This window comes from Artibeus jamaicensis, unplaced genomic scaffold (genome assembly GCF_021234435.1).
Source record: "Artibeus jamaicensis isolate MK-2021 breed Jamaican fruit bat unplaced genomic scaffold, CSHL_Jam_final contig_384, whole genome shotgun sequence".
Classification (NCBI taxonomy): domain Eukaryota; kingdom Metazoa; phylum Chordata; class Mammalia; order Chiroptera; family Phyllostomidae; genus Artibeus; species Artibeus jamaicensis.
Window position 1 is genome coordinate 4,392,970 of NW_026521810.1, and position 26,810 is coordinate 4,419,779.

General features: G+C 37.8%; 1 pseudogene; it reads right to left on the minus strand.

Moving 5' to 3' along the window:
• Positions 1-17,275: 17,275 nt before the first annotated feature.
• LOC119038540 (protein MEMO1-like) lies at positions 17,276-26,126 on the minus strand (annotated as a pseudogene).
• Between the last annotated feature and the right edge of the window lie 684 nt (positions 26,127-26,810).

The following is a 26,810-nucleotide window of genomic DNA, read 5'->3' on the forward strand; positions in this document are numbered from 1 at the left end:
AACAAGAAAAAATATTCCAAAAATTTATATGGAACCCCAAAACACCCAGAATAACTTTGGCAATGTTGAGGAAAAAAGAATATAGTTGGAGGGATCACAACGCCAGATATCAACTATACTGTAAAAGTATTGTGATCAAAATAGCTTAATATTGTCACAAGAAGCAGCCTATAGTTTAATGCAGATAAAAAAGGAGCCCAGGAAATATACTCATGTCCTTATGGTCAATTAACAATTGACAAAGGAGGCAAGAGCACACAATGAAGTAAAAACAATCCCTTTATACATGGTGTTGGGAAACAGTCTCTTTATAGATGGCACTGGGTATATGAAAAAATGAAAATGGACAACCAACTTACATCATACACAAGAATAAACTCAAAATGAAGGACGTAAATGCATTACCATAAACCATAATAATCATATGGTTTTTGCAAACCATAAAAATCCTAGAAGACTTAGACAGTAAAATCTCAGACATTTTGTGTGGCAATATTTTTGTTGCTGTATGTCCTAGAGCAAGGGAAACAAAAAATAATAAACAAATGAGACTACCATATTTTTTGGACTATAAGATGCACCATTGCCCCCAAATTTGGGAGAAAAAGGGGGGCTTATAGTTTCAATGTAACTTTATTTTTACATTGATGAAATATTATGTTATTTATGTTATTAAATATTTTGCCATATTTTTTGCTTCAAAATTTTTCCCTATTTTTCTCCTCTAAAACCTAGGTGTGTCTTACGGTCTGCAAAATACAGTATAACAAACTGAAAAAAATTCTGAACAGCAAAAGAAACCATTAACAAAACTAAAATGGAACTTAAATATTTGCCAGTGATACATCTGATAAGGGGTTAATTTCTAAAGTATACAAAATACTTATATAACTCAACACCGGGAAAACAAAAACTACTATTTAAAAATGGGCAAAAGCTTTGGCTGGTATAGTTCAGTGGATTCACTGTAGGCCTGTGAATCAAAGGGTCACTAGTTTGATTCCCAGTCTAGGGCACATGCCTGGGTTGCAGGCCAGGTCCCCAGTAGGGTGTACATGAGAGGCAACCACACACTGGTGTTTCCCTCTTTTTCTCCTTCCCTTCTCCTCTCTCCAAAAATTAATAAATAAAATATTTTTAAAAATTTTAAAATGGGCAAAAGACCTCAATAGACACTTCCCCAAAGAGGATATTCAGATGGTCATTAAAAATGTGAAAAAACACTCATTGTCACGAATCAGAGAGATGCAAATTAAAACTCCAATGAGGTACCACCTCATACCTGTCAGAATGGCTACCATCGATAACTGAACAAACAACAAGTGCTGGTAAGGGTGTGGAACAAGAGGAACCCCCATGCACTGTTGGTGGGAATTCAGAATGCTCCAGCCACTATGGGAAACAGTATGGAGTTTCCTCAAAAAATTAAAAATGGAACTGCCTTTTGACCCAGCAATACCACTTCTGGGAATATACTCTCAGAATCCCAAAACACCAATCAGAAAGAATATATTCACCCCTACGTTCGTATTTACAATAACCAAGATCTGTAAACAATCGAAGTCCACGTTAATAGGTGAGTCAATAAGAAAGCTCTAATACATTTACTCAATGGAATACTATGCAACTGTAGAAAAGAAGGAACTCTTACACTTTGTGACAGCACAGATGGACTGAGATATTATAATGCTAAGCAAAATAAGCCATTCAGAGAAAGACAAGTACCATATGATTTCACTTATATATGGAATCAAGTGAACAAAACATACTGATGAACAAAATAGAAGCAGAGACATGGACACACGGAACAGACTGACAACTGTCAGAAGAGAGAGTCACTTTGGGACTGACTGAAAGAAAGTGAAGAGGTTAGCTAAAGAACGCATATGCATAATACCCAGACAAAGATGATAGTGTGATGAAGGCTGGGGCAATGAGGAGCTGGGTGGAGGTGAGCAAAGTGGGGAAAATAAAGGACATCCATAATTGTGTTAATGATAAAAAAATTATTACCTACAATCCTTATTTTTGTATAAGGAAACAGAAGAAACTTGATAAACTTAACAGTTGTTAATCTAGGAAGGTTGGCATATGGATACCATTTAATTACTTTTTGTGCTTCTTAAAGAAACCGTTTAAATCTCCCACATAGAATACAATGCACAGAGCAGCCCAGGTGCATTAGTGCATTCTCAGGAACAGTTTTCTGCTCTTGGGCCACAAGAATGTTGGCAAGTTGAGAGTAGGTGTCTGTGGAGTCATTGTATAGGTGCCAGAGACAACTGGTGTGAGTGGCCACCATTGTGGGTACTGTAGGTTGTAGGCAAATGACAACTCATGTTGTCATTTTGTAGTATGCATGTAACAAAAACTTTATGCACTATCTCTTTGTGGCCAAGCAAGAGCACTCATATGTACACCAAAATTTTGTTGCTTGCAGTCCCCAACCCCAGCCTGAAACTATGTGCCAATCCCTTTACCATTTTCCTGCCATAAGGCAATACTTTCTTTCTTTTTACTTTTATTTTAAGATTTTATTTATTTATCTTTATAGGGGAATTTAAAGAGAGAGGGAGAGAAATATCAATGTATGGTTGCTTCTTGTGTGTCCCCTGCTGGGAGATGGCCTGCAGCCCAGGCATGTGCCCTGACTGGGAATCGAACCATGATTCTTTGGTTCACAGGCCCGCGCTCAATCCACTGAGCTACACCAGCCAGGGTGGCAATACTTTCTTGATGTGGATGCAATCAGTGTTTAGATGTAGTCTTTTAAAATAATTCATTGCCTACATAAAATTAATTTTTTTGAAATGGCAATGTGTACTGTATTTTCATTTTTATATCCTTAAATTCTCAATTATGTCCTATTTAAAGAACTAAAATTCTAATTTTTGAACAGAATAAAATACTGAATAAATTTTAGGTAAAAAAAACTAATATAAATCATGTAAATACTTCAAAATTCATCAGTGGCATAAATCATTTGCCTGATATGCCTTTTACTTTAATAAGTTCTGAATAAATATTTTTGTAATGATAATGTAAGTGAATTTAAAACATTGATAATCATTATTTAACATAGATTTTTTAATCAGCTTTTGTTGTTGATTAATAATTTAAATGCAAAACTACATGAGACTAATTTTATTTAAAAATTTATATTGAGCACCTACTGTGTAGCAATCACCAGGTTAGTGGTTAGAATAGAATTAGCCAACCTGGAGGTATCTACAAAATGATTATATTTATAAGGTTATGTTGGGAACCACTCTGTCTGGTTTCAGGAGTTGTAATTGTCCCTGGCTAAGGCTGAGTGAGTGACCTCCAGAATGCTATCCACTAGTGAGACAAAGCGTTATCTCTGGCAGCAATGCTGCTTCTGCTTCATCCCCTGCCCCCAGTGCTTGCTCGGTTAGTCAGAGACGAGTAAGACCCCTCAGAGGAGGGGCAACCTAAGTCAGACATGATCACTTGGGAGGCCATCAAGGAAGTACTCGGGGGCTGCGACAAAGAGGTAGTGATGGACCCTCATCCCCCAGCTATTTTGACATAGCCCGTGTCCCCATTTCTGTCTGGGAGAAGCGCTTCCTGGCTCTGATCCACTTAAGCCTAAAAACCTACGATTGGGAAGGTGGTACAGCCCTTTGCCCGACTAGAGCAGGATCCAGGGTAATGGGGCATAAGAAATAATTCATAAAGTCCCATGAAGCCTGCTTTGCTAAGAGTGTTTTCATTCATATTATAAGGGTCTGAGCAGGAAATGAGTATGTCCCACAAACTTTTTGCAACCCCCTTACCTGACAGACACTGACTCAGACTAAGCGCTCAGATTTCTTTGAAATGTTATCTATTGTTTGATCCTTGCCACCTGACATTGATTGATGATGAGCTTTACCTGTATTCCTGTGTGTTACAACCCAATAAAAGCCATTGAAAAAGAGGTTCTTGGTCTTTCTCCTCTGAGAGATTGACAACCTCTCTTCCCCAAGCAGATCATGTCTTGGTAGTTTCACTTTTATCCATGGTGGACAGGGGGACTTGCAGGCAAAAGTTGCCCCTACAAGGTTATGATTAAAAATAATACTAATTCTCTCTTCTATAGTTATATCAGACCTGATTTAAAATATGCTCTTTTAAGATGAATTATACACTGTCAGGATTCATGGTTATGAAAAGGGATTTCTAGATATTTCTAATGACTGGAAATTTGTGTTTAATATAACAAACCACACTCACTATTGAATTTCTGTGTCTGTGAATATAAAGATTTATTGTCTCTGGAGGTAATTATTGACCTCAATACCTTATCAGTCAATATTTACATCTCAGGCCAATAAATCTTGATGTAACCTCATGAAAGTCAATATGTGTTAAATAGTATACATGGAAATCTGTAATAGTTTGATTACAGGCTTCAATATTATGCTGGGTAGTGTTCCTCTTCACATCTTAGGGGCATGGAATCATTTTTTCTATTCAATATAAACTGAACAGGACTTCTCTATTTGCTGTGATTTACTTGTTTTCAATATAACATTAGATTGGAAATATTAATATTATTGTTTAATTATATGTTACATGAATCTTGCATCATCAATCAACTTGTAAACTATTGTGAAGCTAAAACTAATTTAATGTTTTTGTGGTTTCACTCTTTGCTGTAGTAGCACAGCTCTTCATCATTGCGATTAAAACAGCTTCTGTGGACTGACAAGTTTTCCAACACACTTACCCCAGGGGTTACTAAGTAAGTCATGACTTTTTCAGAGTACACATCACAAAATACCTTCCAAACCTAGGAAGGATTCAGTCTCATCAGATGCCAAGATAGAAGAAATGAGTATTTAAGAATTTGGTTGGATTTTTGTCCTGTACACCCTCATCTGGATAGATAAGTTGGAGCCCACTTTCCCCTGCACACATGGGTGAAACGCCTAGCTGATCTTCTGAGGAACAGAGCAAACAGCCAACAATATCCCAGCATATATGAAGATTGGAGACTAAAAATTATAGAGGACATAGAAAAATTAGATGGCAAGGAGAGTGCTTCAGGACAATAAGCTCCCTGGGTCGAGCTTGGGGACCAGTATGGTAGCAGCCCCCAGGACCAGTCCCCACAGGGTCTGCTGTAGGGTTCTTGGGAGAGAGCTGGATCAATGGATCCCTCCCCTACCAAACAGGGTTTGAGCAGCACCAGGAGAGACCTGGGTGCTTGAAGTGGCAAACACACGGTGGCTGTGAGCACGCACAGAGACTGCATGTGCCAGCTAGGGAGAGTTGAGAGTTGGGACATAATGGGCCCTGACCCAGACAGTCTCTGATCTGGTTGAAGAATTGGGCTGAGTGAGAGACCAGGCCCTTGTATGGAGTGACAGGCTTGAGCAGGAGGAATTTCTCAAAAAGAAAAAGTGAAAAAAGAGACACTCAGCGGCTTTTTAGTGAATGCCCCTGAAGCCATGGACCCAGCCTTCTCCCCACCCAGCCACACAGTGCTCCCAAGGTGGCATGCCTCATGCCCACACTCAAAACCTCAGGTAGAGTATGCACTAAGGAAGGCCCCACTCCCCCACCAAAGCCTGGGGGAGAGTGCACAACTTGGAAAGCATTGTGTATACACCGACAACCTGACAGACAGTGCGCATCCACTGTGGGACCAGTGGCTGATCTTCCAGGCACACTGGCAGACCCCTGGATGAAGCAGGCCTGACCCCTGTACCCCCAGGAAAACAGCAAAGGAGGCACGCAGCACTGGCATCCGCAGTGGCAGCAACAGTTAATCCCTGCCCTGTAGAGCCAGGAAAGTGGAAAATCCCCACAGGGCTCAGGGAGTCAGCAATCCCCAGAAACACTTAACACAGTGTGGGGGCTGAACTAACCTGAAGGGGCGCTAAAGGTCCCTAGCATCTAGGACAAAAAAGAGCTAGAAGGTGTTATGTGAATTGCCCCTAATTGGTGCACCACAAGTATAGCACAACTGGTGGACTGAAGGCCTAGGCTGTGTGAGAAGGGTAGAAAACTGAGTAACTGGGCCAGAGGCTACTCCAGTGCCACTCAGGAAGGGAGAAAAGTGAAACCAATTCCCCATCAGCCTACCTCACCCAAAAAGACCAGAAAAACTGGTTTGGCCAATATAAGCCAGAAGGAGGCTTCTTTTTTTTTTTAAGTTATTTTTTTCTTTTAACTCATTCCTCCTGCCTTTCATTCTTTCTTTTTTATTCTTTCTTCCTTTTTCTTTCTTTTTATCTCTTCTTCCTTCCTCCTCCTTCTTTTTTTTTTTTCCTTTAAATCCCACAAGTGAGACAATAAAACCTGGAACTGTGAAAAGACCAGAGTAGGACCCAAAGAGGGGTCACCCCAACAGCTGAGACAGTGAGACAAATTTCCAACTGCTACTCCAGAGAACTTGCAAGTTATTGTATATTTGTATTATTATTTTTTCATTATTCTTACATATTTCATTTTACTAGTATTTTTGTATTTCTCTTCTTTCTGTTTAGTCTTCTTCACTTGACTGGTTAAATTGCATTGTTTGACTGGTTTCCCTTGTTCTCACTTTCATAGTGTATTTTCAATTTACCGTCTTTCACTTCACCTGTGTTCCACTAGCACACTACTCAAGGTCCTATACTCCCTATTCTTGTTATCCAGATCACATAAATTGTTGCTCCAGTATTATTATAAATAATTGCTGTTCCATGCAATTGTAAATACTGCACTGCACTCCTCCCAGGTCTTAGCCCACTTCACTGTTTCCTGAACATTATTATTATTATTATTATTATTATTATTATTATGGTTAACTCTATTCTCTCACACTACACCTATTTTCTGTCCTTTACTCTCACTTCATCTCATAATATGACTTCTCACAAGCTCACTGCTTTCTAGATCCAACTCACAATTCTTCCCCCATTAACAAGAGTCTTACCTACTTTTCATCCTTTCTTAAGAGTGGCTAATTGGGTGAAATATCCTGGTTAACACTATACATATCCAAAGGATCTCCTATCTTTTCTCTACAGGTTGGTACTTTAATACCATAAAATGCACTCCCACTGTCTTAAACCATTTTTCCTTCTCCCTACAACTGATCACAAAAAAAGAGTAGATGGAAGCTTTGAACACCAGGATACCTGCTGGAAGAGGAAACAGCAACAAAGGAACCACCAACAGATAAAAACAGAAGAAAGTGAAGGAGGGAGTGGAAGCCACACTAACTCAACACAGGACCTATCTGTAAATACAACTAAATGGTGGAGAAATTACTCAGAACAAACAACTAGATAAGAGCAAGAGAGAATCCTTAAAACTTTGTACACATGGAAGAACCAGTTTCGGACCACAACCACACAACAGAATACAAGACATGGCTGATGGAGTGATCTTCAGTAACCAGCTGGAGGGAAGGACCCAACAAAGAAAGACCCCAAAACCATCAAAACCCAAAGACATACAGAGAACCAACATAAGTGACAGCCCAAGGAGATCAAGGAGACTGCACCACTGAATCTCACAGGTCTTCTACAATAGAAATCCACACCATAAACCCAAGGAGTCAGAACAGATCAATTTAAGAAGCAGAGACTTACAAGAAAAGTCTCACAAACAATGAGAAAACAAAGAAACAATCCCCAAATAAAAGGAAAAGAAAAAAACTCAGAAAGAATGCTAAATAAAATAGAGGCAACTCAACTATCAAATATTGAGTTCAAAGCAATGGTTATCAGGAAGCTCAATTAAATAACAGGGAATTATGAAAACTTACAGGGAAATTTCAATGAACTGATGGCAAACTATACCAACATGAATTTAAAAAAAACTATCAACAAGGTACAAGAGGAAATGAAGAATACAATTTCTGAACTGAAAAACAGAATAGAAGGAATCCAAAGCAGGCTCAGTGAAGCAGAGAATCAGACCAGCAAGCTGGAGGACAAAGTAGAAAGCCCTGTGTGAGCTTCTAAGAAACAAATATTCCAAGCAAGTGGAAAGAAAAAAAAAAAAGCTGGGGCAGCAATCCTCATATCAGATAAAATAAACAAAAAAGAAGATCCATAAAAGGAGACCCAGAAGGACACTTCATAATAATCAAGAGAAGAATCCATCAGAAAGCAAAAAATATTGTAAATATATATGCATCCAACATAGGAGCACGCAAATATATAGAGAAAATCTTGGAAGGCTTTAAGAAAAATATTGACAACAACATAATCATAGTAGGAGATTTTAACATCCCACTGTCAAAAATGGAAAGATCTTCCAAAATATATCAACAAAGATATTGTGGCATTGAATAATACCCTAGATAAAATGGACTTAACTGATATTTATACAGCCTTTCATCCCAAAGAAGCAAAATACACATTCTTTTTAAATGCACATGGAACATTTTCAAAGATAGACCACACAATAGGACACAAAACAAACCTCAAGAAATTTTAAAAAATTGAAATCATATCAAGCATTTTCTCCAACCACAAGGGACAAAAACTAGAAACCAAACTCAAGAAAAAAAAACTCAAACTCATGGAGATTGGATAGCATGCTATTAAACAATGAATGGGTAAAGATTGAGATTAGGGTCTTTTGTATGTCCTTCCTGGAGAAGTGTCTGTTCAAGTCCTTTTCCAGATCCAGAGACACATGAAGAGATGCTCAATTTTGCTAGCTATTAGAAAGATGCAAATTAAAACCACAATGAGATACCACCTTACACCGGTCAGGATGACTATCATAACAAAGCAACGAACTATAAATGTTGGAAAGGTTGTGGAGAAAAGGGGACTTTAGTTCACTGTTGGTGGGAATGCAGACTGGTACAACCATTATGGAAACCACTACGGAATTTTTCTCAGAAAAATAAAAATCAACCTGCCTTTTGACCCAGAAATTCCACTGCTAGGATTATATCCTAAGAACCCTAAAACATCAATTTCAAAGAACATATACACCACAATGTTCATAGCAGCACAATTTACAATAGCCAAGAGTTGGAAGCAACCTAGGTGCCCATCAGTAAATGAATGGATCAAAAAATTATGGTACATATACACAATGGAATTCTGTGCAGCAGAGAGAAAGAAGGAGCTCCTACCCTTTGCAACATCTTGGATGGAACTGGAACACATTATGCTGAGTGAAATAAGCCAGATGGTGAAAGACAAATACCATATGATCTCACCATTAACAGGAAGCTAAACAATGAAACAAACAAGCAAGCAAAATAAAAACAAAGACACTGAAATAGAGAACAAGGGGACAGCAACCAGAGGGGAGAGGGGAGGGAATTTAAAGGGAAAAAAGGGAGAGGGATTTGGAGGAACAAGTATAAAGGACACAGGGCAATAACTAAGGGGGATGGAAATGGGAGGGAGGTGGGGAGCACGGGTGGGATGAGAAAAATAGACAGAAAACTATACTTGAAAAATAACTAAATAATTTTTTTAAAAGATTGAGATTAGGGAAGAAATCAAAATGTTTTTGAAAACAAATGAAAATGAACTCATGATAATCCAAAACTTATGGGACACAGCAAAGGCAATCCTGAGAGAGAAGTTCATAGCAACACAGGCCTACCTAAAAAAGATAGAAACATTCCAAATAAGCAACCTAACTCTATGCCTACAAGAACTCAAGGAACAACAACAAAGACAGCCCAGAACAAGTAGAAGGAAGAAAATAACCAAGATCAGAGAAGAATTAAATGGCATAGAGACTAAAAGCACAATTCTAAAGATCAATGATCCAGAAGCTGGTTTTCTGTACCTTCTCCCTCTTTCTCCTCCTACCACTCCCCTGATGCTACCCTTCCATGTGATATTCATTTCCATGGTTCTGCTCCTGATCTAGCTGTCCTCTTAGTTTGCTTTTGTTTTAGGTGTGGTTGTTAATTACTGTGAGATTGCTGTCCTTTCACTGTTCATATTTTTAAAATTTATTTATTTTTACTATTATTTTTCAACTACAGTATTCTTTTTTTTTACTCCCTTCCTAGCTAACTTCCCCGTCCTCCCCACATCCCTCCCCTTTCCACCCCCCTTAGTTGTTGTCCATGTGTCCTTTATGCTAGTTTCTGTAAAACCTTCCCCTTTTTTTCCATGAAATTCCCTCCCCTTTCCCCTCCACTCACTGTCCCCCTGTTCTCGATTTCAGTGTTGTTGTTTTTATTTTGCTTGCTTGTTTGATTTGTTGTTTAGCTTCCTGTTAATGGTGAGATCATATGGTATTTGTCTTTCACTGCCTGGCTTATTTCATTCAGCATGTTGCTTTCCAGTTCCATCCAAGCTGTTGCAAAGGGTAGGAGCTCCTTCTTTCTTTCTGCTGCATAGAATTCCATTATGTATATGTACCATAATTTTTTGATCCATTCATTTACTGATGGACACCTAGGTTGCTTCCAACACTTGGCTATCGTAAATTGTGCTTCTATGAACATTGGGGTGCATAGGTTCTTCTGGATTGGTATCTTAGGGTTCTTAGGATATAGTCCCAGGAATGGAATTTCTGGGTCAAAAGGCAGGTTGATTTTTATTTTTCTGAGAAAAATCCCATACTGTTTTTCATAATGTTTGTACCAGTCTGCATTCCCCACCAACAGTGAACTAGTGACCCCTTTTCCCCACAACCTCTCCAACATTTGTTGTTTGTTGCTTTGTTTATGATAGCCATTTTAACTGGTGTAAGGTGGTATCTCATTGTGGTTTTAATTTGCATCTCTCTGATGGCTAGCGATATTGAGCATGTTTTCATATGTCTCTGGATCCTCTTTATGTCCTCCTTGGAGAAGTGTCTGTTCAAGTCCTTTTCCCATTTTTTAATTGGGTTATTTGTCTTCTTCGAGTGGAGTCATGTAAGTCCTTTGTATATTTTGGAGATTAAACCCTTGTCTGAGGTATCATTGGGAATTATGTTTTTTTATACAGTTGGTTGTCTTCCAATCCATGAACATGGTATATGTTTCCAATCGTTTGTATCTTCCTCGATTTCTTTCTTCAGTGCTGTGTAGTTTTCTGCATACAGGTCTTTCACCTCCTTGGTTAGGTTTATTCCCAGATATTTTATTTTTCTTTTTGCTTTATCAAATGGTATTTTTTCTTGATTTCTGCTTCTGCTAATTTATTGTTAGTATATAAAAATGCCTTTGATTTCTGGATATTGACTTTGTAACCCTGTGTTTTACCAAATTCTTTTGTTAGTTCAAGCATATTTTGAGTAGAGTCTATAGTGTTTTCCATATATACTATCTTGTCATCTGCAAACAATGACAGTTTTGTTTCCTCCTTTCCAATTTGGATGCCTTTTATTTTCTTTTCTTGTCTAATAGCTATGGCTAAAACTTCCAGTACTATATTGAATAGAAGTGGTGAAAGTGGACATCCTTGTCTTGTCCCTGATTTTAATGGAAAGATTTTAGTTTTTGCCCATTGAGTGTGATATTGGCTGTAGATCTTTCACATATGGCCTTTATTATATTGAGGAATGTTCCATCTATTCCCACTTTGCTGACTGTTTTTTTTTTATCATAAATGGGTGTTGTACCTTATCAAAAGCTTTTTCTGCATCCACTAATATGATCATGTGGTTTTTGTCTTGATTTTATTTATGTGATGTATTACATTTACTGATTTGCAAATATTAAACCATCCTTGCATCCCTGGGATGAATCTCACTTGGTCATGGTGTATGATCTTTTGGATATATTGTTGGATGGGATTTGTCAATATTTTGTTGAGGATTTTAGCCTCTATGTTCATCGGTGGTATTGGCCTGAAGTTTTCTTTCTTTGTTGTATCTCTATCTGGTTTTGTAATTAGGATGATTCTGGCTTCATAAAAGGAGTTTAGGAGTTTTGCATCCTTTTGCATTTTTTTGGAATAGTCTGTGAAGTAGAGGGGTTAGCTCTTCCTTAAATGCTTTATAGAATTCTCCTGTGAACACATCTGGTCCAGGGCTTTTGTGTGATGGGAGTTTTTTGATTACTGTTTCAATTTCTTTTGCTGTTATTGGTCTATTCAGGTTTTCTGCTTCTTTTTCATTGAGTATTGGGAGATTATATTTTTCTAGAAATATGTCCATTTCCCCTAGGTTTTCAAATTTCTTGGCATACAGTTCTTCATAGTAATTTCTTACAATCCTTTCTATTTCTGTGGTATCAATTGTAATCTCTCCTTTTTCATTTCTGATGGTGTTTATTTGTGTCCGCTCTCTTCTTTTCTTGATGAGCCTACTTAAAGGCTTGTCTATTTTGTTTATCTTATCAAAGAACCAACTCCTGGATTCATTGATCCTTAGAATTGTGCTTTTAGTCTCTATGTCAATTAGTTCTGCTCTGACCTTGGTTATTTCCTTCCTTCTACTTTCTCTGGGCTATTTTGTTGCTGTTCCTTGAGTTTTTGCAGACATAGGATAAGGTTTGTTTGAAATGTTTCTATCTTTTTTAGGTAGGTCTGTATTGCTATAAACTTCCCTCTCAGGACTGCCTTTGCTGTGTCCCATAAGTTTTGGGTTGTTGTGAGTTCCTTTTCATTTGTTTCCAGAAACTTTTTGATTTCTTCCCTAATTTCATTCTTGACCCATTCGTTATTTAATAGCATACCATTCAATCTCCATGATTTTGGGTGTTTTGTGCTTTTTCTTTTGGAGTTGGTTTCCAATTTCAGTCCCTTGTGGTCAGAGAAAATGCTCGGTATGATTTCAATTTTCTTGAATTTGTTGAGGCTCATTTTATGTTCTATCATGTGATCTATCTTTGAGAATGTTCCATGTGTATTTGAAAAGAATGCGTATTTAGCTTCTTTGGGATGAAGGGCACTGTATATATCAGTTAAGTCCATTTCATCTAGGGTGTTATTTAATTCTGCAATATCTTTGTTGATATTTTGTTTGGAAGATCTGTCCATTTTTGATAGTGGGATATTAAAATCCCCTACTATAATTGTGTTGCTGTCAATATCTTTCTTGAAATCTAAGATTTTCTTGATATATTTTGGTGCTCCTATGTTGGGTGCATATATATTTACGGTGTTAATGTCTTCTTGGTGGATTCTCCCCTTGAGTATTATGAAGTGACCTTCTGGGTCTCTCTTTATGGCCCTTTTTTTGAAGTCTGTTTTGTCTGATATGAGAATTGCTACCCCAGCTTTTTTTTTTTTGTCCATTTGTGTGGAAAATTTGTTTCCAGCCTTTCACTTTTAGTCTGTGATGGTCTTTTGTCCTGAGGTGGGTCTCCTGTAGGCAGCATATGTGTGGGTCAGTGCTTTATTATCCATGACGCTATTCTGTGTCTTTTGATTGGAGCATTTATTCCATTTACATTTAAGGTTATTATTGATATGTACTTATTCATTGCCATCTTTGTACGTGTGTTCCTCTCTGTCTGTCTCTTTTCCTTCCTTTCCTTTAAGCAGCCCTTTTAGTATTTCTTGTAGAGCTGGTTTGGTGGAGGCATATTCTTTTAGACTTCTTTTGTCTTGCAAGCTCTTTGTTTGGCCTTCTATCTTGATTGAGAGCCTTGCTGGGTAAAGTAGCCTTGGTTGTAGGCCTCTGGTTCTCATTACTTGGAATATTTCTTGCCATTCTCTTCTTGCTTGGAGTGTTTCTTGAGAAGTTAGTAGCTAACCTTATTGGGGCTCTTTTGTATGTTATTTCTTTTTTCTCCCTTGCTGCCTTTAAGATTCTCTCTTTGTCTTGGAATTTTGCCATTTAATGATGATGTGTCTTGAAGTGGGCCTCCTTGGGTTCCTCTTGATTGGGACTCTCTGTGATACCTGGATTTGTGTGACTTTTTCTCTCATCAAATTAGGGAAGTTTTCCATCATTACTTTTTCAAATGCGTTTTCTATCCCTTGTTCTTCTTCTTCTCCTTCTGGTATCCCTATTATTTGGATATTATTAAGTTTCATATTGTCTTGCATTTCTCTTAATCTCTCTTCATTCTTTCTGAGCCTCTTTTCCCTTTCCTGTTCTTTCTGTGAGATGCTTTCTACTTTGTCCTCCAACTCACTAACCCAATCTTCTGTCTGATCGGCTCTACTTTTACTACTTTCTACTCTGTTCTTCAATTTGGAAATTGTATTCTTCATTTCCTCTTGTACCTTGCTAATAGTTTCCATTTCCTCTTTCATTTTGATATAGTTTGCGGTGAGATCGTTGTAGGTCCCCTGTAGTTTCTGGTAGCTCATTGTGAGCTCTTTGAACTTCTTGATAACCAATGCTTTGAATTCAATATCTGATAGTTCACTTGCCTCTATTTCATCTAACATTCTTTCTGAGGGTTCCTTCTTTCCTTTCATTTGGGGATTGTTTCTTTGTCTTCCCATTGTTTGTGAGACTCTTCTTGTTAGCCTCAGCTTCTTAGATTGACCTGTTTTGACTCCCTGAGTTTATGGTGTCAACTTCTGTTGTGGAATGCCTGTGAAATTCAGTGGTGCAGTCTCTTTTGGTTATCCTGTCATTCTCTGCTTCCACCTACTCAAATATGCAGCAACTTGTGGCTTCTGTTCTACAGCGAAGTGCAATTTGTCTCTCTGACTCTACTGTTGGAAGGCCTCTTCTATGGGTCCAGCTCTGGTCTTTGGGTATTTTCAAGTTGTTTGTGTGTCTTGTGGTTAAAAGAAAGAAAAGACAAGGAAGTAATCAAAGGAAGAATAAAAAAGGTAGGGGAATGGAGGAAAGAGTTATAAGTTTGGAAAGAAAAGAAAAAGGAATAAAACAGAAAATCTGAAAAAAGAGGACAAAAGTATCGAAAGATGAAACTAATAAAATTTAAAAGAAATAACAGATTACTTAAAAAAGCAAAAAGATAAAGAAAAGGAAAGGAAAAAGAAAGAAAAGTAAAACAAGACTAAAAATAAAATAAAATAAAATAAAATAAACCAAAAACAACAACAACAAAAAAGGAAATGGTGCTTTTTTGTTTCAAACTGGCCAAACCAGTTTCTCTGGCTGCAGTGTGCTGAGGGTGGATTATTGTGATTTTTCTGTCAGCCCTCTCTCAGGAGCCAGATTGTTGTTGCCTCTCCTCAGCTCCCTACAATGGGGAACTAGGACTTCCTTACAGTGCTCTTTTCCCAGGGTTACTGCCATGGGTTGGTTTGTGGGGTGCTCAGGCACCTGCACTGGCCAAGTTGCCTGGTTCCCACAGGATCAAGCACAGACCTGCCCTTGTTCTATGGGGAAGCTCCAAGCCCTTTGCCCAACCTCAGGTTCGCTGCCAGGCTGGGTGTGGAGCAGACAGGGCAGTTGTGTCTATTGGAATCAGAGCCCCACACTCTATGTATCAGATCTCCTGGGCTGGCAACCACAGAGTCCTCAGTTGGGGCCCTTTTTCCTCAGCACCTTCTCTGTAAACTCTAGCAAAGAAGTCTCTCCTGGCACCCAAGTTTGCTTGGCCAGAAAGGGAGGGAGTTGAGGGTATCAGCTCTTTCCCCAGGACCCCTCAGCAGGCCTGGGGCTTCCAAATAGTCCGAGGGAGATGAACCAGAAGCCGGGAGCCAATCTGAGGACTGGGCAGAGACATAGAAACAGTCTGCGCACATCAAGGCGCACTGCAGGGTGTGTACTGATTACCCCAAACTGTGCACTGGCTGAAATCCCTTCTGCTCCTGTGTTTGTTTGGGTCCCCTGGCAGGCCCTGGTGGAAAAATCCTGGAGAGGGAGCAGCACGGGGAACTGGTCTGGGTGCTGAACTCTGGCCCAGGCATATTAGGCACTTGCCCAGATACACTGTGCGCCTGGCACTGGTCCCCCAATCCATGCACAGACCGAAATCCCTGCTGTTCCTCTCTTTGCTTTGTCCCTGAGACTCTACTGTACTGCTGCTGTCTCCCTACTGTCTGGTTCCTCCCGTGACTGTCGAGATTTCTGGTCCCTTATTTTCATACATGCCGGACAACTGCTGGCTTGCTGGCTTCTCCTCCGCCAATCAACAGAATTCTCTCCGTTGTGTGCAAGGAACTGGAATCTGCTCTGTCCTACTCCATTGCCATCTTGAAAGCCTCTCCCCTAACCATTCATATTTTTTATCCAGAATCTGGTTTTTTGAAAAGATAAACAAAATCAACAAGCCTTTAAGCAGACTCATCAAGAAAAAAAGGGAGAGGATCCAAATAAACACAATCAGAAATGAAAGAGGAGAGATTACATCTGATACCATAGAAACACAAAGGATTGTGAGAAATTATTCTGAACTATATACCAAGAAATTTGAAAATGTAGGTGAAATAGACAAATTTCTAGAAAACTATAATTTTCCAAAACTCAATGAAGAAAAATCAGAAAGACTGAACAGACCAATAACAGCAGATAAAATTGAAACAGTAATTAAAACACTTCTGGCAGAAAAAATTCCTGGACCAGACCATTTCACAAGAGAATTTTACAAGCTTTTAAGAGACAGATAACCCCCATCCTGCACAGATTATTTGAAAAAATTTAAGGAGATGGAAGATTCCCAAACTCTTTTTATGAAGCTAACATCATCCTAATCCCAAAACCAAATAAGCACATAACAAAGAAAGAAAACTTCAGGCCAGTATTGCTGATGAGCATAAATTCTAAATTCTCAACAAAATATCAGCCAACCATTTCCAGCAGTATGTTAAAAAGATCATACACCATGATCAAATGGGATTCTTCCAAGGGATGCAAGGATGGTACAATATTCACAGATCAATAAAAGCAATATCCCACATAAATAAAAGAAAACACAGAAATCATGTGATAATATCCACAGATGTGGAAAAAGCATTTGATAAGGTACAGCACCCATTTATGACAAAAACACTCAGCAAGTGGGAATAGAGGGAGCATTTCTTAACATAATAAAGGCCATATATGAGAGACCTACAGCCGACATCATACTCAATGGACAAAAATTTAAAGTTTTTCCATTAAGATTGCAAAAAAGACAAGGATGCTCAGTTTCACCACTCCTATTCAACATAGTACTGGAAGTCTTAGCCACAGCAATCAGACAAGAAAAAAAAATAAAAGGTATCCAAATTAGAAAGGAGGAAGTAAAACTGTCATTGTTAGCAGATGACATGATAGTGTACATAGAAAACTCTACCAAAAAGCTACTTGACATAATAGATAAATTTGGCAAAACAGCCAGATACAAAGTCAGTATTCAGAAATCAAAGGCAATTTTGTACGGCAACAATGAAATATCAAAAACAGAAATCAGGAAAAATATCCCATTTGATATAGCAAAAAGAAAAATAAAGTACCTAGGAATAAACCTAACCAAGGAGGCAGAAGAACTGTATGCAAAAAACTATCCATAGTAACTGTAATGGAACCTCTGACCCCAATGGCAGAAATCAGAAGAAACCACAAAGAGATTACTAGAATCCACTAGACATTTATTAAAGGGTTTTCCAAATTTCTATTCTTTTGAGTCACTCAGCGGTCCAACCACTGCAGGAATAATGGTAAATTCACCCTTATGGCTTTCCATGGCTTTAGCCTTATAAGGCAAATGCATTTCAATACTGTGTTTATCTTCATCTGTCTGCAGAGACATACATTCAAACATTCCTGTCTTTCATAGTTCATAGTTCTCCATAAGTCTTTTGGTCAATATGAAGGTCATACAGAAGTGTCATATGTGTGTGTGTGTGTGTGTGTGTGTGTGTATCCACACTGGAAAGTGCACACTGGGAGAGGGACACATGATGAGACGGCCCAAGGATGAAATTTCTTCAGCCTGCCAGCACCTCAGTCTAGAACATCCTGACTTCAAAAGTAATAGATAGATCCACTTATTTGTAAGCAAGAGCAGCACAAGACCCATAATTAGTATATCCTGCATGGGGTGCAATAATTACTCTAGCAGGTCTTTTTGTAGACTGTACTTGTGAAAGTCAACCTTCTAGCTGTGTATTCAGCTGTGGTCCTAAGGCTGTGTATCAGCTCCCACCATGACTATCTTCCCAGCAAACCACTTGGTTAGACAGCTTGGTGCCTGTGCCTCTCACCACTCTAACCGGGCCTTCCCACTGAGCATGCCCAGAAGCCACTGCCAGGCTGACTGAGGAATCTCTGACTATCCTAATTTTTGACTATGGTCAAAGACATCCATAGATGGACATTTAAGGCTTCTGTCAGGATTCTGAAGTTTGTCCTGAGGATTCTAGTCTTTCCAAAAGATGGTCAGTTAACAAGTTCTAGGTATCATGTCTCTAAGATCATGTTATATCATCTGAATCTTATAAGGACAGAGTGCCATTCTGGGGTCATTCTCTTCTCTGCCATCCATATGGTCTGGACCCTCCTTAACATCTATTCAATCTATAGCCTGATTGTACCTCTCATATCACAAAAAGGGTCATTTATACATCTTATTTTTTTCTTAATTCTATAAGGGGTGCTGGCTTAGCCTTTCCCTGACTAGAGTCTTACCCCTCCAGGATGACTGCCTTCAAGATCTTTGATAGCTACTAGAAAATTTTGCTTAGTGCTCAAGACTTTATGAGAGTTGTTCCCAAGAGCAGTCTGTGCCCAGCTATGCCAATGAATATAACTCTGCTTCAAAATTTTTTTCTCATGATAGCCCTTTGATCTTTAGTCTGCTGACTGTATTCTATATGGCAATTATTGCTTCCTGGCCTGGTAGACAGCTCATGGCATTAACTGCCATTCAATCAGGGCAAATAGCCAGGTGGTACCACTTCAGACTTCCTAGAGTAGTGTGAGTTGGGCAAAGTTCATGTAGTAATACCAGTAGCAGGTAGGCAGGTCACTATGATGATTAATTTTAAGACAGATCCCAGAGATCTATCATGGACAGACTTTGGGCTGCGGTACTTTTAAACTGCACAGCTCTTTCTGTGGTGTTATAGAAAGGCTGGAGTTCAAGTCTGTTGGTAGACCAGGATTGATTGCTTCAAGGCCTGGGCCATCGTTTCCATAAAAATTTGCAGCAAACCAACTCCCCCTTTGGAGAATAGACTACAAGGGGTAATATTTGTACACCTCTCTTTTTGGTTCCAAAATATCGCTGGCCCTTTTGGGTGTGACCCCAAATTCTGCTTTGTATAACAAATTACAATATGAAAATTTCAATGAATACTTTTAATATTTTAGAAAGATAACTTATAAAAGGATCCTTATAAACAAAAACATCCTCATGTTATTCATTTATTCAACTCATTCTTTCATTCAAATGTGTATTGAATAGTTACTACAACGTCTAATGTGTTGGTCACTTAAAAATATATAGCTACAACTTTCAACCTCAAGGGTTTTACCATATGGATTAAGTGAAAAAAACAAATATGCTTGTATGACCATCATTAATGGAATTAATGATGACTCAAAACCACAAAAATATGAGATGTTAAAAGGCATAGTTGGCTTAAGCATCTGATGAGGTATCTTTCTGTTCATCATTATCAGTGCTTCAAACACAAACCCCTAGTTTAAGCTAGTCAAAGGTCTATGACTTTGCTACCCACAACAGGCCCTACCTAATCTGTTCTCCACATACCAAAACCAAGAAAAATCTTTTCAGAGGACAAATCTCATTATGCCAACCACTGCCACTTAACCTCACTCCAATTTAAATATTTCAACACAGCCATTGTTTGTGTGTTGATGGTTCCACCTCCACTCCAGTGCCATCTCATATCACACCTTCTTCAACCATCTTTTTATTGTCATGTCCTCTTTGTTACAAATTATGAACCTACAAATTGACACATCAAAATTACCAAAAGTCCAGCTTTACGTTACTTTTCGCTCTTGGTGTTGTACATTCTATGCATCTGAACAAATGTAAAATGACATTTATGCATCATTATGGATCATACAGAATATTTTCACTGCCCTAAAAATCCTCTTTACCCATCTATTCATGCATTCTCTCCCTCAACTCCTACCAGTTACCTGACTTTTTAATGTCTCCACAGTTAAACCTTTTCAGAATGTCATATAGTTGGAATCATATAGTATGCAGCCTTTACAGATTGGCTCTTTTGCTTAGTAATATTTATTTAAGAATCCATAATGCCCTTTTAGCAATTAATAAGTCATTTATTTAGCCCTAAATTATACTACATTATGTAGGTTTCCCACTCTACATATTATTCATTCACCAAGTGCTGGTAATTTTGAATCAACATTCTAATGGTTATTTAACCATGTGCAGGTATTTTCGTGAATATAAGTTTTTAACTAGTTTGGGTAAATACTGAGGAATGTGATTACTGAGTCATATGGTAAAAATATATTTAGTTTTGTAAGAAATCACCAAACTGTTTTCCAAAGTGGCTGTATCAGTTCACATCCTCACTCCCATCCAGCCATGGGAGTTCTGTTGCTACACATTCTTACCAGCACTTAGTGTTGTGTGTTCTAGATTTTGGCCATTCTAATTAGTGTATAGTGGTATTTGCTACATTTTAATCTGCACTTCCTTGATGACATGATGTGGAGTATCTTGCAATATGCTTATTTGCTACCTGTTATCTTCTCTAGTGAGGTATCTCTTAAGGTCCTTAGTCTATTTTTTAATCAAGTTGTTTGTCTTCTTAGAGTTGAGTTTTGAGTTCATTGTGCATTTTGGGGAACAGCCTTTTATCATAGATATCTTTTGCACATAATTTTCTCCCAGTATGTGGCTTCTCTTCTTGTCTTGATGTTATCTTTCACAGAAAAGAAATAGTATCACCAAATCCAAAGTTATCTAGATTTTTCTCTTTATATCTTCATGGTATTTTATAGTTTTGCATTTAACATTCAGCTCTGTGATCTAATGTGAGTTAATTTTTATCAAGGGTGTAAGGTCTATGTCTGCACTTTTTTTCATATGTCTGGTTTTTTTTTATATTTTATGTATAGTATGGCCCATAGTGGGCACTCAGGGATTGAAAATATGAAGAGGTCATTGTAGGCTGGAACAACAAGATTTCTATAAATAGAAAGTATTTGGTGGACTTTGAAAGAGACAAATTTTATAGACAAGGAAGAGTAAGGAGATCATTGTAGGAGGAATTTTGTGAACAAAGGCAAAGAAACCTATAGAAGCATGGCACATTTAGGAAATGATGTAAAATTCACATTAGAAATAAATGGTTGCAAATTGAAAAGATGACTATAGTAAGTTTTTATTAAGAGATGGGTACAATAGTACCTTTCATACTCTGTGTTCATCTATAATGCTGCTCCCACCATTGGGAATGGATAGCTTTTATCAAAGAATTTCAGTTAAAAACTCTGACCTGGGGAGCTTTGCCTTCATCTGGACCTAACCTAGTTGATGAGGTCCTGTCCTTTAAGCTGAATTTATAATGGAGTAAGACTCTGAGGGTATTCAGGAGGGGTTTGTGTATGGACTTTTGTATGTGTATGGACTTTTGTACATGTATGGATTGTTTTGTCCAAGGGTAGAGCATAGAAGATATTGTATCCTGAAGATGGCAGCATCATCTCCCATCCCACAATAAAATATCAATTGCCCTATTACTAAACAATGAATGCAATCTATGTATCATCCTATGCAACTTGTGTGAATCTTTGGTGACTGCCTTAATTTATAAAATGCAGTAGAGGTGGGGATGCGAGGCTTTCAGGCTAATTCCTGAAAGTGCATACACTTTCTGTCTGGATTTCCTTAAATACTTGCTGTCTACATAATCCCTATCACAACATCCCATTTTGGAACCCAGCTACTTAGTTGAGAAACAGTCTAAACTAAATGGAAAATCAACACGAAAATGTTCTAATCACCACTCTCCAGATGAGCCTAGCCTTCAATTTGTCCCAGTCCAGGTATCAGACATGGGAATAAAGAACTTTCCAGAGGATTTCAGCCACAGACATTTTTAATCTTCCCAGCTGAGGCATCAAACATTCAAAATAGTAGAGACATGACATTGCTACTCTGCAAAGCCTCAGTTCCTGACACACAGGTTCCATGAGAACAATGAAGGAGTCATTGTTTTAGGCCACTAGGTTAGTGGCGGTTTTTATGCAGCAGAGAATAACAGAACCAATGAAACCAAACTACACAGGCCTTGCATAGCAGACCGACACATCCAGCAAGTCTATGATTTTCTAACTCTGGCCCACAAAGACCCCTCAGTGACCCTAAAGGAATGCAGGGTTGGAAAAGGAAACAGAGCACATGGGGTGCACAGCTATCCTTTTCTACCACATTTATTTGCTTTCCATATGGACTTCCAAGTAAGCCTTTGCTTAAGGGCTATCATACCAAAAATAATAAATTATAATTTTGTCTATAAATCAATAGCTATGGCTCTATTAGTCATATTCCTAGGACAAAATAACTTCTCTTCAACACCGTGTTGGTTAACTGGTTCAAATGGCTTCTCCAGGTGTGTGGTGCACATGCACCTGCACATTCTGCATTGTGAGACCTGACTCAGTTATGGGTCATTATAGTAATATCTTTACTATAACCTCTCATTGCTTTCCAAGCTCATGGTCAAGTTCAGTCTATAGACTATCTAGAAATAGGATCACCTGCAAACAATAAGTTTCCAGGTGCTTTGCCCTATATTTACTTATGGAATCAGAATCTTTGAGAATTATAAAAATTAGAAATTCACAATGTGAGAAACAGATGTGAGAAACAGCATCTAACAGCTGCTCCCTTTTGATAAGATTAACTATAAGGTCACAATGAAAAGGTTTGGATATAGAAAGGTTATTAATTAGGGCTGGCAATGTAATCAATCTAACATAGTGATAAGTATTGATAATACACAGTTTTAACATACTCTCTAGGGTTTTAGGAAATCTTTTACATATCAATGTTTAAAAACTCCAGAATATACAAATAAATAATTAGATGCAGAACCTGTGCCTCATTTATAAGACAATTCTATTAGGTGATACCAATGTCACAAGAATGAGGGTTTCTGTGATGAGTTTCAGCTTGTTCTGTCAGCTTGGTGCTGACATCCAAACTAGTAGAGACATGGCATTGCTACTGTACATGTGCATGTAGGCAGGATTGAAACAGAGAGAAATGCTGAATTAAGAGATCAGTTAGGTTATTTTAGTAACTCAAAATGTAAGGTGACAAGGCACTGGAAAGGCAAGGTGTTGGCCAGGCTGCATTCCTTTTGGGGTCTCTTGAGGAGAATCTATTTGCCTTTTCCAACTTAAGGTAACTTGCTGCCCTTGGCTTGTGGCCTCTTCTTCCAAGTTCAAACCAACAATGTAACATCTTCACATCTCTTTGACTCTAATGTTCTTGTCTTCTTCTTTTTCTTAGGATCCTGGTGATTACATTGGGCCCACCCAGATAATCCAAGATAGCCTCTCCATCTCAAAATCCTTGACTTAATAACACCTGAAAAGTCTCTTATGCCACCTAAAGTGACATAGTTACAAATTTGGATAATTAAATGTGGTTATTTTGGGGAGTCATTATTTTGTTTATGACACTATACATTTCCCTTGTGAGGACCTTCTCAGGAACTGCTCAAATGAAAGGTGATGAAGCTGGAGCATTGATCCATTGATTTCAATTTCTAATTGGCCGAGGGTTATCCTACGGGCAGTATATTTGATACTCCTTGACTACTCTATGAGCAACTGCCTGTGACACAAGAAAAGATCCTCAGGCAGAGAAGAAGAAAGACATGGATACCTAGGTAGAATGCTGTCCTGAGCATAGCAAATGTGCTTCTAAATTGCAGTAAGCTCAGATTCGGACCAAAGGGTTATAGAGCAAAAAAGAGCAATGTCTGCTAGAGGTCCCATCACTTTTACTCTGGAATGCACAATATGATATTACCAGACCCATCTGTCCCTGGACTAATTATTCTGCCTCTTCTCTTTCCAACTCCTCTATTGTAACTATATTTTCTGGTCAAGGACCAGCATAAATTTAACCTGCCTGTGGAATGTTCTAAGAGTTACTGACCTTCCTGGAATTTTGTACTTCATGGTCTCTGGTTGAATAAACCAGAGAATAAACTCTGGTCTCTTGTCTTTACTCTATAACAATATTTGTTATCTTAACACCATCTTTGTACAGTAACGAGGCAGCTAGTTCTTAAAAAGCAGAAGCTATATTTTAAAAATTATTTCTCTATTTCCAGGTAGAGAAGTGGTGCTCATGCCATCAAGGTGGGCAAGTACTAGGAAATCTAAGCGTATGCAAGCTTAGGTGTCATTTTAAGACCAGACCATGGATTTCCCAAACAGTTATCAATGATTTTTCAACATTAAATGGGTATTTGTGGTTAGTCAAGAAATGATGAAAGGGGTTACACTTCACATGTTTCTCTTCTGTGTTTTCTCTTCGGATTTTATGTAAAAATCAGAAGAGATTTTATTAAAATCTTATTTTAAAAAAACAACTCATGGGTTCATAAACCAAAGATCACATGTGATTTGAGCACTGCATATAAATGAACTTTAAAAAGCCCAAAGTTAACCATAAGAGGACGCTACCTTGACCACTGAATCACTCAGTGCCCTACTCACTTTGCAACACCATAACCTCAGCTTGATTTTGATCCTTTTATTCATATTCCTCTCCACATCAATGTGCCTGCCAGTGAAGTGGTGGGCAACCAGAGTTTCAGAGGCAAAGAGGTAGGAGACCACAGCAGTAACTTCTCAGCCTATGACTACTTTTAAGAGATGGAATAAATTCTTCATTTCAAAGAGGCAAATGATTATAATAGCATAGTGGTGGGCTTTAGGAACTGCATCAACTTTATGTTATGAAAAGTGCAATTTTGATGTCAGCAAGTTGGCCGCTTTCACTTAGAAAGACATTATAATTATAATTTCGCATCTCATCATTTACTTTAAATGCACATTCATAATTTATTGTTCATAGAAATTGCAGGGGAGTTACCTAGAGCTGCACCATTTAAAGCTCATGGATATTGGGCTTTGTCTATTGAGTAATAGTGCTCAACTGAGTTTAAATGAGATACACATATACATTCCAAAAAGTGAGGTTTATGATTTTACTTTCATATTTATTTTTGTGTATTTTATTTCAACGATATAGTAAGAATGAAAGATTATTTCAGGGAATGTGCAAAACTGATGGGAAAATCTGAGTTAAGCACAGACTGACAATGAGTTGACTTTCCATACCCATTTCCATGGATTGTCTCCTTTGCTTCACTTCTCTTCCTATATCAGTTTCTCTGAAAAAGAAATAGACAGTAGTTAGTCATGTATTCTTTCATTAATGTATTTCCATTTAAGAAATATTTATTAATGTCTACCTTACTATTTTGTTACTGGCATTACACACGAATACACACCAAAAAATGATATAGCTTATGCCATTGGACAGAAAATTATCACTAGAACAATATGATGACTTTAAAATGTAATTATTATATTATACTGTGTTGTACTACATTTGAGTTTCTTTCAGAATCTAAAACAGGTCAGACTTGAGTCATAACTTATGTGTGACTGCATAGTATTATTGATATTTAGAAATCACATTAAGGTAACAATTATTTCAATAAAAAACATTATACTAGTTAGAGAGATGACCTCACTGTTGGGCTATAATGCCTGCTTTCAGTTATCCTACAATTCCATCACTTTATCTGTTTTTCTCTCACACTGCTAATATATGGTTAACCATCTTATATGTGAGAAGACTATCTATGCTTTTTGATTTGTAATGTACATTATTTATATTAGTATAAGATATAAACTCATTTTATGAATCTAAAACTATATAAAATTTTTAAAATTAAAATTAATGCAGTTGTTATTGTTCTCCCTATCAACTAGGGTAGACAGTTTTATGTTATCTTTGTTTTTTCTCTTTCTCATCCCACACATTCAGTCAAACCTTCTAAAGCTTGATATCAAGCAGAGTCAAATAGCAAGGTGATAGTCTAACCACTAATCTTAATATTATTTACTTTTACAATTCAGGTGTAGATAATATTATTATTAGTGTGAATATTGATACTGAACACAAAATACTAATTAACATTCTATTAAAATATTCACTCATGTGCATGTACATTTTGTGTGTGTTTTTACTTTTTAACATAGTCTTTCACTTACAAAGCAAATTTATTCTTCAAAAATATATTGTTCCAAATTTCACAGTGGTCCTTTCTAGGCCCCCTCTTCCTCTACCTCAATACCATCATCCTCATTGCGTCCTAACCATTCCACAGATATCAGCCACGCTTTACAAACTGATGTTCACTATCCCTGTATTTACTTACACTATTCCTCACTTCAAAAAATCTCAAAGTCCTCAGATTCTTAGAAAACAATTATATCCTCAGCCTGATATTCCAGTCTTCAGAATCTGGCCTCAGCTAAACTCTTATCTGCAAAAAATCCACTCTTCAAGCAGAACTGGCTGAGAGTCTGGCCTCAATATACCATTTGTCTATATGAAAATTCAGGCCTTTCTTCACAATGCTACCTTCCTCTCATCCTGTCATAATTTTGCAGAATCTACAACCTTCCAGAAACTTTCTCATATCAACCCAATCCACAGTGATCACCCTCTCTTCTAAGCCCCTGCTGTCATTTTTCTCCCCAACACTGATACTTGATTACATGATGTTCTGCATTATAGGCTCTGTTTTAGGAATGTTAGTAAAATCACTTGAAGTAGAGCTTAGTCCTGAGAGTGAGATTTTCTTTCTTTATTTGAATCACCAATGTGCCTAACATGGAATCTTAATAATCATTTTAGCATATTAGAAGCATGGATCTATGAGTTGATATGATACAAAATTAAGCAAAATCACTCAAGGTATTTTCCCCAAATATATCCTGGTGTGTAATAAATTTTTACCATTTAATTGATCTGAATAAATCACTCT